The sequence below is a fragment of the Zeugodacus cucurbitae genome, chromosome 4 (assembly GCF_028554725.1).
Source record: "Zeugodacus cucurbitae isolate PBARC_wt_2022May chromosome 4, idZeuCucr1.2, whole genome shotgun sequence".
Lineage (NCBI taxonomy): Eukaryota > Metazoa > Arthropoda > Insecta > Diptera > Tephritidae > Zeugodacus > Zeugodacus cucurbitae.
This window is the reverse complement of record NC_071669.1, coordinates 16,251,648-16,264,408: the sequence shown is the minus strand read 5'-3', so window position 1 is coordinate 16,264,408 and position 12,761 is coordinate 16,251,648.

Genomic DNA, 12,761 nt, shown 5'->3' with positions numbered 1-12,761 from the left:
ACGCCGTGCAACAACAACACAACCAAGGAAATTTTAAAACAATTTTCAATGCACGCAGCAACGCAAGACAGCGCCATACTTGCAACCGCGAACGTGCAACACCAAAAGTAGCGGCGTTGAAACACCTAATGTGGCATGTGGCGAATAGCAGTCAACGCGGTAAATAGATTTGCGGGCCGGTAAAAATAACTGTATGCAGGCAGAAGCTGACGCTAGATGGCGCATGCTGCGCATAGAGACATTCACGTGCCACAGCCCGGAACGAGCGGGGCGCTGACATTGAAGCCTGGAATTTGACATCGCTTGCCACTGCCACATACATTTCAAACCGTTTTGTGTCGCTGCCCGTTGCATGGTCAACGCAGCCAATTGGGCATTTTGCGATGGCCGCTGCCATTTTATTGTTCGCTTTGAGATATTTTTCGGTAGTGATAGCTTTTTAATTTTTGCCGCCAACGCTGGAAGTAGTATGCAAAAACAACAACAACAAACAGCAACAATAAATAAAACAGCGCGCGCATAAGTGATGGGGAGTAGAAAAAAGAATTTGCAATGCGACACTCAACACGGCCTGCAGCCGTTTTGTGGCACAAACTATGTTGCACCACCACCGGCAGCAACCATGCAACCAACGCTGTGCCATCATCAGCGCTGATCCTTATCAATTGCGATTTTATTGCTGTGGCGGCCACAAAATACGCTGAGCTGAGATGCCAATTAGCGATAACGTGCAACTTTTTGATGTCGCAAGCATTCTTGCGGCCACCGCAACATCTACGACAAACTGCTCAGTGTACTGTGGCAGCCTATCAAATTGCTGCGCGTTCGTATGCTTGCTCCTTATAGCCGAAATATGTTCCACGCTCTTCACTCTCCTCTCTCTTCTAATATCGTCTGAATTTGCATTATTAATTTCGTTATTGTTGCTGCGGCGGTCTATGTAGATAACAATGACAACATTTGGTCATAAATTGCCAACACCAATGAACTCTGTGCCACCCGCCTTTCATCTGTGCAGTAACTTTAGTTCTACGTACTCTTTTTACCACTAATCCTCGCTCAGCCTTTCTTTTTGATTTCTAGCATTGAAGCTTATCCACATTCACCGCCATTATTGCAACAGTTTTGTTGCCTCATCATTATTAAAAAATCAATTCAAATCAAATTTTACTAATTTCCGTATTGCTGTTGTTGCTTGTTTGATGTGGTAGTTTGTTGTTACTGATTATTATCTTTCACTAGACATTTCTGCCTTCTCTTCACCTAATTTCGTAGGATTATTTGATTTTACCAACTGGATTTGATACGGTGATTTTGTATAATATACAAAGGAGGGCAGAGAAATTCTCATGGTTCGGTAATCAAAATTCAAATGTCCCCTTTAATGGCGGGGTTGCTTTTGTGAAAATATTAGCTATCCCAGGAAGCATCAAAACGTCTTAATTCCCACATAAAATATTCTCTCTTAAAATTCATCAAGCCTCGAAGCTCCAACCACGCTACCTGTAGTATAGATTATAAATCCCAAGTCTTTTGCCTCTATTTAACTCTTACCAGACAACTTTTGCCTTTTCAGATAGTTCCACGAAATTAACTTTTCCAAATATAGAATTATATTTTGAAGCAATTTATTCAAACTGTTGGGATCCATGAATACTTGCGATAGAAGCAAGATATACCAATATCTTTATGTGCATAAAATTTTAAGGTACAATCGTCAGTCATCGTCAATCAAAGATTCCAAAGTGAACAATTCCGTTATTATCTGGCATCTTCCATACTTGTTGGAATATTTATTTCCATTTGGAAACGACAATTAATTGTCCCTTGAATATTAGATATTAACCTAGACTGGACCTTAGGCCGACCTTTGTGGTGTTTGATGCCTTCTGCAATATGTAGGGACCCGACTGAAAAATATTTTAAAAGACTCAGTACATATTTTTTGCAAATTTGATATTTTATAGGAATGTCCGACCATTTTTGTGAAAAATTAGACTGTCTCGAGATGTCATTTCTTTGCTGGCTTGGCGTAGGAACCGCTTTAATCGATTATAGCCGCTTTTATTGGGGAGTTTTATGTGGTGGGTTCCAAACCCTAACTTTAAATCGCCTCCAGACGGATGTCTGTTGGCTACCCAGGGAATACTTGGTCTAAAACCGGAAGTCTGAGCTGCTTAAGTCATATGCAAAAGAATCGTTCCTGGCCACTCCCAAGTGAATGGCAGTCAGAAATATTCCTCACTTGCGTGAACTTCTACATATGACCCATCCTCCAATGACACCTTATATAAAAGTCCGAATGCCTTTGAATTATATGGATCCAAGAGGGAACCTTAATCACCCATACTCACACAAATATTTTTGAAAGAAATTAACTGCAAGAAAAAAGTCGTAACAGTTCGTTTACTGGGTCTCCCTTTAAATAACCTTAGATAGTTTCTACGAATGCTCTTGACACTAAATGGGCTTAAAGCCACTTTAATAACAAATTTTTTTATATTTTTTGGGTAAATCTTCCCTCTAACTGAAGCGATTTGAATTTTCTAGAGATATTTTAAAAGGTTACCACTGATAACTAACTAATAAATCAAAACTTTAAGGCATATATTGGGAAATTTCTAACAACAAAGCTATGAAATTGAGATCTTTACTAAGCATGCTTAATACATCCGCGAATTCAAAAGTTTTTCCAAACTGTGTTATTTTTTTTAATTCGAGGACACGCTTAGGAGTACCTAGTATAACACAGAGAGTTCTCTAGATTTTTCAGGCATTCATTAAATTTAGCCGTCGCAAGTCAATTTAATAATTTTTAGGGTAAGCTCCTTCTTTCCAAAAATTAGGTCGAAGATTGCTGAGGCCCGACTGCTGATAGAAAAACCAGTTCAGTATTCATATTGGACGCTATAGATAAATTTAAAAAAAAAAACTAAAAAAACACAAGAACAACACCAATCCTCACATACATATCAACCAACATTCTCTTGTTCTCTTAGTCAACCCATTCTTAGCTCTGCTTGTAATGTCGCTGCTGCAATGCAACAATTCTGCGGCTGCTACCGTTTTGGCATGATTGCTCATTTATTGTGTCGACTTGTTGTTGGTAGCGATTATTTTGTTGTAATATTGTAACTACAGCGGCACAAGATCTTACTACCCAAAGCCACATGTACACATTTATGTAATTGCGCTTTACATTCGCTATTTGCCTGCCAGCCTTACTTACACTGACTAAGAGTAAGGCTGCTGCTGGTAATGTCTCCTTTCTCACAAGTTCACTTCAGTCACGAGTTTGTGATCTGAATATCCTCAGCCACCACACTCTTGCAACTAAATAAATTGTATTCAGAACAATTTTGCTTTTCCGCATGCCGCTTGTACTACACAATAATGCAAATTTCCACACGAAAAATATTATTTTACTATTACGAGTTCTACATACTGTTGTTGTAGGTAATACAGTAGCCTTAATCTCAATTGAATTCGAATTGAATTTGAATAATAAAATGTTGCAAGTTTATGCATTCCAGTGAATGGCATCTTCGTTGGATCGTTAGTATGTCGGGAGGTTCACGGAATGCCTCTTTAAGTCCTTGTGGCAATAATTTTTTCGTGCAAATATTTGGATCATTCGGAGGGTAGACTCTTTCCGAGTATACTTTATTTATATTTGTTTTTATTAAGAAGATTCAGAAAGAAAAATCTGTGAAATTGCAGAAAGAACCGATATGTAATCCAAATCTTCAAGTAATTTCGTAAGTTAAACACATACATGCTGCAATTGACTCGAACCTCCAGGGTTTTGTCGGAAAATCATCTCTAATACTAGGTTGTCAGATATCTCCCTTCCGCTTAAAAAGAAATGTTACCGTCATCGGATTTAGTTCAAATATGGGTCGTTTCGTTCGATAATCTGTTTCCATCTAGACGGCAACTTCATAATGCCCCCCTCCTGGAAACATTCTTCTTATTTGCGAAGAACTCAGACAGCCTCTTTTGAGTTCAACTTTACACCACCAAGGCCGTTGGCCATGGACAGGAACAGGTGGTAATCATTTGCCGCTATGTCCGGGCTATATGGTGGATGCGATGAAACCTTCCATCCGATCTCCTGTAGCTTCTGAATAGTCATCAACGAAGTGTGTGGTCTGGGGTTTTCCTGGTGAAACACTGCACCCTTCCTGTTGGCCAAATTTTGGACGCTTCTGGCCGATCGCCTGCTTCAAGCGGTCCAGTTGTTCGCAGTAGATGGTAGAATTAAGCGTCTGGCTATATGGGAGCAGCTCATAGTGGATGATTCCCTTCCAATCCCACCAAACACATAGCACAACCTTCCTGGACGTTAATCCCGGCTTGACCACTGTTTGGGACGATTTACCGGCCTTCGATCACGACCGTTTTCACTTGATATTGTCGTATGTGATCCATTTTTCGTCGCCAGTCACCATCCGCTTCAAAAATGGATCGGGTTCGTTCCGTTTCAGCAGCATATCGCAGGCGTTGATTCGGTCCAGAAGGTATTTCGCGCCAAATCATGCGACACCCAAACATCCAGCTTTTTTGTGTCTCCAGCCTTCTGCAGATGGTTTAAAATGGTTTGGTGACTAACTCCCATCTCCTGGGCGATGTCACAAGATGCCACATGCAGGTCTAACTCGATGTTTTCCATGATTTGATCGGAAAGGAGATATTTTAAGAATTATGTATTCCTTCGTGTTTATAATCTTAGGACAATTAGATTATGGACGAAAGTTTTTAAGGGATAAATCAGGATTAGAATCAGTTATAAATATCGAAGAAATTGTTATGCATCTTTAAGATGGAATATAACTACTACTTCAGCGTTCCAGAATAAATCTTTTCAAATGCAAAGAAGATCATGGCTATATATAACCGTTCTAGGATAGTAAAACGATCTTTATGTTAGATACTTTCGAAATCATCATGCATATTATAACAATTGGTACATGTTTACCTTGAGTATCTTCAAATCCTACCTCATATCCTATCTCAAAGGTTGCTATAAAATTGTATTATTGGGAAATACTATCAGTAAAGTTGATAAGAACGACAGTTTCTTGACAATCGAACAAGAGATTTCAATAAATTTCAGCGATCAACAGAAGGCCGAGAGCATAAAGTTTCTTCGTTTGGTTCAACAAATGGCTGATTTGTGGATTTGTAAAAAAATGGGAGATATATATTTGGCTCTTTCTCTCTCTCGTACACTCTCTTGATCTCTCTCCCGCGTAGTCTTTCTCTCTTTCTCTCTGTCTCTATTGTGTCTTCTCTTTTATATCAAGACGTATTTAGTCATTTGGGATGAGTCCTGAAAAGTGAACTTTTTGGCTTATATCTTTTGGAAATTTTTAGTAGTTAATTTTTGATTAAATCCGTGCATTCTTAATTGAACTGGATATAGAAAAACTAAAATGTTTTTCGGCAAATATCCATCACATCTTCGATTACTCCATCCCTACCGTTCATGGGGATTTCTTCAAGCTTTGAATTGAATATTAAAAGCCATCGTTGAATATAAAGGTACATAAACCATGAGAATCCTGAGGATAAGAAAGGAAAATCACTTATTACTTTTCTCTCTAAAAATCAATAAACTTTTTCTCAACTCGCATCATATGTCAGATGACTGGAGTCTCTTCACTTTCACATCGCACAGTCTGACTCCCACGGCTTCACAAAACAGCTAATATGAGAACACACTCGTGTTAAATGAAAAATTTGCTGGCATTTATCAACTTCACACGCGTCGCTCATTCACCCATATCAATTTCATTGCCTTGCTGCCTAATGAGTTGGTTTGTTTGTAAATATTACGGTTATTAGGCTTTAATATGGATTTTGTGTAATCGTTCACTTGTTTTTGTTGTTGCTTTAATACATTTGATGCTTTACATTAACACTGTTGTCTGCGAAGATTCACTTTGCCTCTGTTCTTCCTCCCCTTTGACTTTTAGCAATTGATACAGATTAAAACGAAATGCCCGGCGGCGCTGCCAGCTGGCCATTTATCAGCGACTTAAAATATTTTGCACCCAATTTTTATATTTTTTCTGGCAAAAATTAAGTACATGCTACATAAATTGAGGTGAGTTTAAAGGGTTAGCATGCGCTAAGAAATAAATTGCGAAAAAGTAAGCTGTGACTGATTGATTTCAGCGGCCGAGAAATAATTTTTTTTTTCGACAAGATTGCCAAAATATTTTCGCGTGTTGGAGGCGTTCATTTGGTAATTTAGCATCTTTGAGCGTGAAAAGTATTATTTTTTGTATTTGCAGGCCATTTACCTGAGGTGTTGTGATAAATTGGTGGCAATTTGTTAAACAGTGGAAGTGAATTTTGTTCGAAAAAATTTCAATTTCAAGTTTTTGAATTTTTTCTTTAACCTTTTGGTAATTAGTGAGCACACTTTTTGCTTTAAAAAATATTGAAATTTATAAATTTCAGATAAATTTAATCTTCCTCAACTGCACCTTTATTTCAACCAACCAAAATGTTGCAAGTCCATTTGACAATCTCCTCAACTTCATCTCCGCTCTATTGCAACATCATTTGCCGACTTTTGCATATCATAAACTGTCATTTATTGCTACCGTTTATCCAATTCTGTTTGCCATTGACTTGCTTGTGTGCAACCATAAATGTCAACAGCATGTTTGTTGCACTAATTTGGCATAAATGTGGCAAGCAAATGCGAGCGGCATACGGCAATGGTCGCTTGATAGACGGCACAATTGCCGGCATTAAATTGCTTTTATGTCTATCAGCAGCATCTCGATCCAATTTGTGCGGCTTGTTTATGTCTTACTAAATTTTATTTATTGCAATTTTTTTCCAATATCATGCCAAAATATGACTTCGTTCGATTGTGTGATTTGCCAAAAAGGGCAAAGAGCGTTATATCGATTTGTGTACATAAGCTTGTTAATAAATTGGTTACATCATTAAGTTGTTTTGTTGTGTAACGGTATAATATGAATTTATTTACAAAAAAAAAATGTGTTACAATTTATATGGCAATTGCTAATCGACTACTGCATATGGTAACCAAAATTTGGACAGTCGTTTGACATTGTTTTAGTATGAATAAATAGTAGGAGGTTATTTAATATTCTTAGGGTAAGCGATAAGGTGGAATGGTACAATTTTTGAACCAGAAATGGTCTTTTTAAAAGGTCCTGATCATTATAAATTTATTTTTCTATAACTATAATACTCTGGCAACTGTAGAACATATCATATAAAAAGCTTCACATTAAAGCTTTCATTCAAAAGCTCCAAGCAAAGCTTTCTTAAAGCTAAATGAAAGCTGTGCATAATTTAAAGAAATTTTTAGGTTAGATTGAGTAAAATAATTAAAATTTATCGCTCGAAATGAGACTTACTCATAAATTTCATCTATTTCAGAAAGCTCGAAAGGAAAAAAATCAATAAGAATTTAATTATTTTTCGAAATACTTCATTTACAAAAATGTTTACCGAACATTTATTTAAAATTAAAAGTTTTAGATAGTAAGTAGCCCTTTTTCTTTGTGGATTGAGTGTCTCAAAACACATGTCAAATATCTCCCTTCCACCATTTTGTCTTTTGAATTTTGCGGCTATGTATAAAGCGCTACAGAGCTCGTATCTGGCAATACTATACATCTTTGAAAGATGTTGACATAACCAAAAAAACGACGCTATGCATGATTAGTTGGATATTGTGTTCATGGAGTTCACTAACGCCGATATTCGCGCTGTTTTAAAGTTTTCCTTCGGTAAAGGCTAATCCGAAGGAGGCGATCGTCCAGAAACGTCCATACCAACTTGAAACAGCTGTAAGAACCTAAGGTTATCCAAAAATTGGGTTTGATAAATTTTTCGACGATTTGAAGAAACGCTGGCATTAATAATATCGAATTTTAAAGGCGATAACATTAATGTAGACGACTGAAGAAATATTTTTTTTTTTTAAGAACAAAAATTCCCGTTAATTTCTGAACACAACTCATAGTACAAAGTTTCGGAAGAATACTATATTGATATTAGAAAATTGGAATTGTTGACTATACTGGGAACAAGGTGTTAAGCTTTTAATTACACATTTTTTAAAGATGTTTTCTCCCATTTTAGATGCAATTTTGATATAGCCAATCAAGAGCGTGCCTTTGAGGGATCTTATATCTGTTGTTTAGCTGGTGCCATCGCACTTTTAAATAAGATTGCTACTTTGATAGATACTTAATACTCTCAGCTGAAATTATCCATAAGCTTAAAGCATAAGTTGCAAGAAAACCATAATTTTTGCAAACTGGCAATTTATGAGCATTTTGCTATTTACTAAATTTACTAAATTTTACTATTCTCGAGACACGAGCCAGTGTCCCACAATACTTGTGTATGTGTAAGTGTGTGCGTATGAGCGCCGAATTGTGCCATGTACGAGTACACCGAGGTGAAGTCATTTAACCTATTGAACTCGAACGCCTACAAAAATTTTATTTCAAGTTAATCGCCAGATTGCATGCGTACCATCGCTGCAACAACAACGAAAGCAAGAAAACTACAACACAACAAAAAAAACTTTGCAAAATGCTGCGAAAAGATGGTTGAGAAAAATAACTGATTTTAGTTGTAGATAAGTGTGTTGGAGATACGGCGGTGGAGAAGCAAAAGAAGTTGGAGAAGAATATGAAGAAGAAAAACAGTGATTTTTTATGAGCCTTTAGCCGCGCTGTTGTTTCTTCGCTGTTTGCTGTGTTTATTTTTGTTTTAGCTAAGCATTGAAAAATATTAGCTAAGCGCCTAGCAATCAAGCAAATATGCCAATCAAACAAAATAAACCGACAAATGAGCACTAAATGCCGACTAGCGGTCACTGCCAAAGCAGCATGAGTCCGAGCATGTGAGAATGGAATAGTCAAGCCGGCAGTTGGTCAAGCAGGCAATCAGTCAAGAAGGCAGTGAGGCAGACGGACGTTAAGCCAATTTGATCAGTCACCCACTATAGCTGTTGTTGGACTGAGCGGGCGAAAGCTTGGTGAGCTTTCAAAGGAGTCGCAGTAGGCAGGAGGCACTCAGTCAGTAAGGCAATCAGTCACTATGACACTCAACAGCTGATCAAGGTGGTATATGTTAGACACACACCTGTTTGCCTCCTAAGACAACAAATTCTATTTTTTTCTTTAATATTTATGTTTATATTTATTTATAAATAACTCGCAGCTATTGCAGCACTCGTGCTGTCGTTGATTGACAAGTGGACTTTGCGGCTATCGCACGGCTTCGCTGACTGCCTTTTCATACATTATAGAAATACGTAAAGCTCATGAAAGCATAAACACAATGCTGCACTGGAATGGACGTTCAATATGTAATTACGCGCAAAAATTATAGCTTTTAAGTTATTTACATTTTTTCACAACTTCATATTTGATTTGAATAGGCGAAATAAAATGAAGTTGTAAATTATATAAAAGGGGTGATTTATAAGTAAAGCTAGTTTTTGTTGATAGTAATTTTGGAATTCTTTAAAGTCGAGCTAAGAAAAGTTTCCTTGAAACTTTCTCTGAAAGCTTTTATTTAAGACTTCGGTATTAAGTTTTTTATTAAGTTAACACATTTCTTAAAATAACATAGAGACAGCTTTAAAAAGCTTTCCTATGATGCTTTCTTTGAAAGCTTTCAATTGAATTTTTTTTTTTTGTTAAAGTACTAAGAGTATCTTAGAATACTGTTCTAAAATTCAAGAATGCTTTGCCAGTTTCTAATTGAGGTTACACAGAAAGCTTTCTGTAAAACTTAATTTTGAAAGTTTGTTTAGTATGCTTTACTGGATTATTGTATGCTGTTTTCATTGCATAATTATTTATGTTCTACATTGATTTTTGAATTGTACGGTTCTATATTTGTGTTCCGAAGCTTACATACAAATCTTTTTATAGAGCTTTTGTATTATGCTTACTTGACAAAGCTACTTAGAATATTTAAGAAGGTAATCCTACTGTTTTGCGAAGGCTTTGCAGTTTATTAAATCGATCTTACAAATAAAAGCTTTCTGCCGAGCTTTTTCCAAATCTTTTTTTTGAATACCTCATTGGTTTTTAACTGGCTAAAAGGTTGAATAAATTATTATATTCATTTTCGAAAGCTTCCCAAGGATATATTTTTCATGAAAGTTCAACAGCCATTGAAAAGCTATAAAAAGATTGTCAAATTCTTCATTTCATCCGACTAGTATTCCGTTTAAGAGGTCTTGAGTAATAATTATTAAGTACAGGAAACTGTCTATAGAGCTTTGTCCAACATTTATGGTATAATTTATACACCCTGTATAATATACTACTATCTACAACTCCCAAAGCGAATTACTATGCAAAAATTATTTACAATTATTATAAATTGCAGGTGTCTGCCATATAAAACTTAATGAAGCAGTCAAATATCTAAAGAGCAACATGTTTAAACACGCCAGATCGCTTTTTCTATTGAGCACAGCTAATTTATGGACTAGCATAAAAAATTAAATTCATTTAAATAAATAACTTTTATTAAAAATTTAATTTATTTATCATATAGCAAGGTCGTGTTGCAAGCATTCATTTACGTGTGTTAATAAATATAAGATAATGTTGATAGTACGTCTATGCCTCACAGCAATAAATTCAATTTGTTGTAGAGACTTGTGGCCATAGTTTACAGAAAATATAAATAAAATATAAAAATAAAAATTATTAAAACTAAAATTAGTGGAGCTAAAAGTGGAGCTAAAAGTAGTTTGAATAATTCAGTATTTTTGTTGTTTCTTTAATATAAAATAGTGTCTCCAATCACTATAAGACAACTACTTATTTTTTTATTTTTTTCAGCCATTTCTTCGCAACAACTGCAACATATACTTAGAAAATATCCACAAAAGCAAGAATAATCTAAACACATTTAACCACCTTCATCTGGTACTGATTAACATGCCACTAAGCTCCAATTCACCCTGCCATATGCGTATGTTCCACGCTAATTTTTTACGCCTGTCAGCTAAGGTATCAGCATCAGTCGAAATGGCAAATCTTCCTGCAACAGCTCAACTTGATTTCGCATTTAAATTATTTCAGAGATTTTCTGCTTTCATAGTTGCTTATGTCCAATGCAGCTAGTTTGTAGCTCTTCTGGAGCGCATTTTGCGACAGAGCACAGCAATCGGAATATTTAATTGTTGCTTATGCCGACAGTTGTGCGATTAGAATTGGCATTTTGACAGTTATTTAATGAGTAAGGTTAGATCAGTGGTAGCATATGATTAAACTTGACTTTGCTTGAGTCGGCAAGAACTTTGTTAAGCGCTTTAATAAGTTGTCAAACACAGGAAATATTTTGAGGAAGAGTTTCAAAGACAGATGCCGAATTTACTGGTAGCATTGATTAGAAGTAATGAACAATTATGTGTTGTAATAATATAAAGAGCAATGGTTTCCCTTTAGTCTCCCACTCTTCATATTATATCCATAGTTTTAGTCAAAACATACAAAAAAGGAACGTACAACATTATATTCGGCGCTCTCGGAACTTTTAACCTTAAGGTTCTGAGCTTTTATATAATTATAATTTTATTTTAATGATTTTCTTGACTTGTTCTTTTTCACACATATTCCTCTACTGAGAAAAATTCGAGTGTAAATTAACCTTATCTCGAGGGACAAACTCAAAGTAAAGTCATTTGACTTAGTTAAGCTAAAATGTTATGATTATAATCGGCTGTGACAATTGCAAGACACCTTTACAAGAGTACGATACTGATTGATTTCCATTTTAATCTAAGTCCTCACAAATTCTCATCAACTTCAGCTTCTGACTTCAGGACTATTGAAAGTGAAAGTGGCTGCCCGGTGCAGCGAATTTATTGCTGCGAAGCACGGTATCTTTCAGTGAAGTGACAATCCACTCTGATAGTAGGGCGGCAATATTAGCCTTAAGCTCAATGACTGTGCGCTTGAGGCTGGTGAAGGAATGCCTGTCGTCATTATCAGTGGCATCGGAACACTTCACAATCAGACTAGTTTGATTAGCAAGGCTGATAAACTTGCTAGGCTAGGTACGTTAGTCTCATCTACAGTATAATGGTAAAATATCCTCTTGTAATTTACTACTGGACGGAATGGCCCCAACTAAACTGAGCTAGCGCTGGTCAATCACTAGAACTTGTTCTGTCGCAAGATCCTTCTGCACCAAAGCTAAATCGCAAAAGGTCTAGGGAACTCTTCACACTCAGTATATTCAATCTTTCCTTAGTCTTAGGGAAACGCACGCATTCAAAATAAAAATTTGACCCGATGAAACTTCCCAACATTACCTTCTGTTATCCCCCGCCTCTGCGATATCCAGGCAAAAATTTACTCACTCACTTTAACTCTCATTTTGTTGTACATCCTTGTCAGTTAGCGGAATGGCAGTAAGAAACCTTTGTAGATTTGTGACTGAATCAAGGCGCTTTGTCGATTCTCAAATTAAAGTGAGAGGTAAAATTTTTGATATGACAAAGCACTGTTCTTAATGGTCAATGTATGTTTCCTCTTGTGAGGAACAGCCACTGATCCAAACCTAACCTAACGTATATCTTCAACTGAGATGAGTACTTCCACTGCGATCAAGTCAAATCAATTCTCAGTGATAATCGATACAACTGAAACAAAGATCTAGGCGAAAACAGAATGTTAACCGGACTTTAAGACGTGCGACGATTAGCACAAGAATTATTATAAATT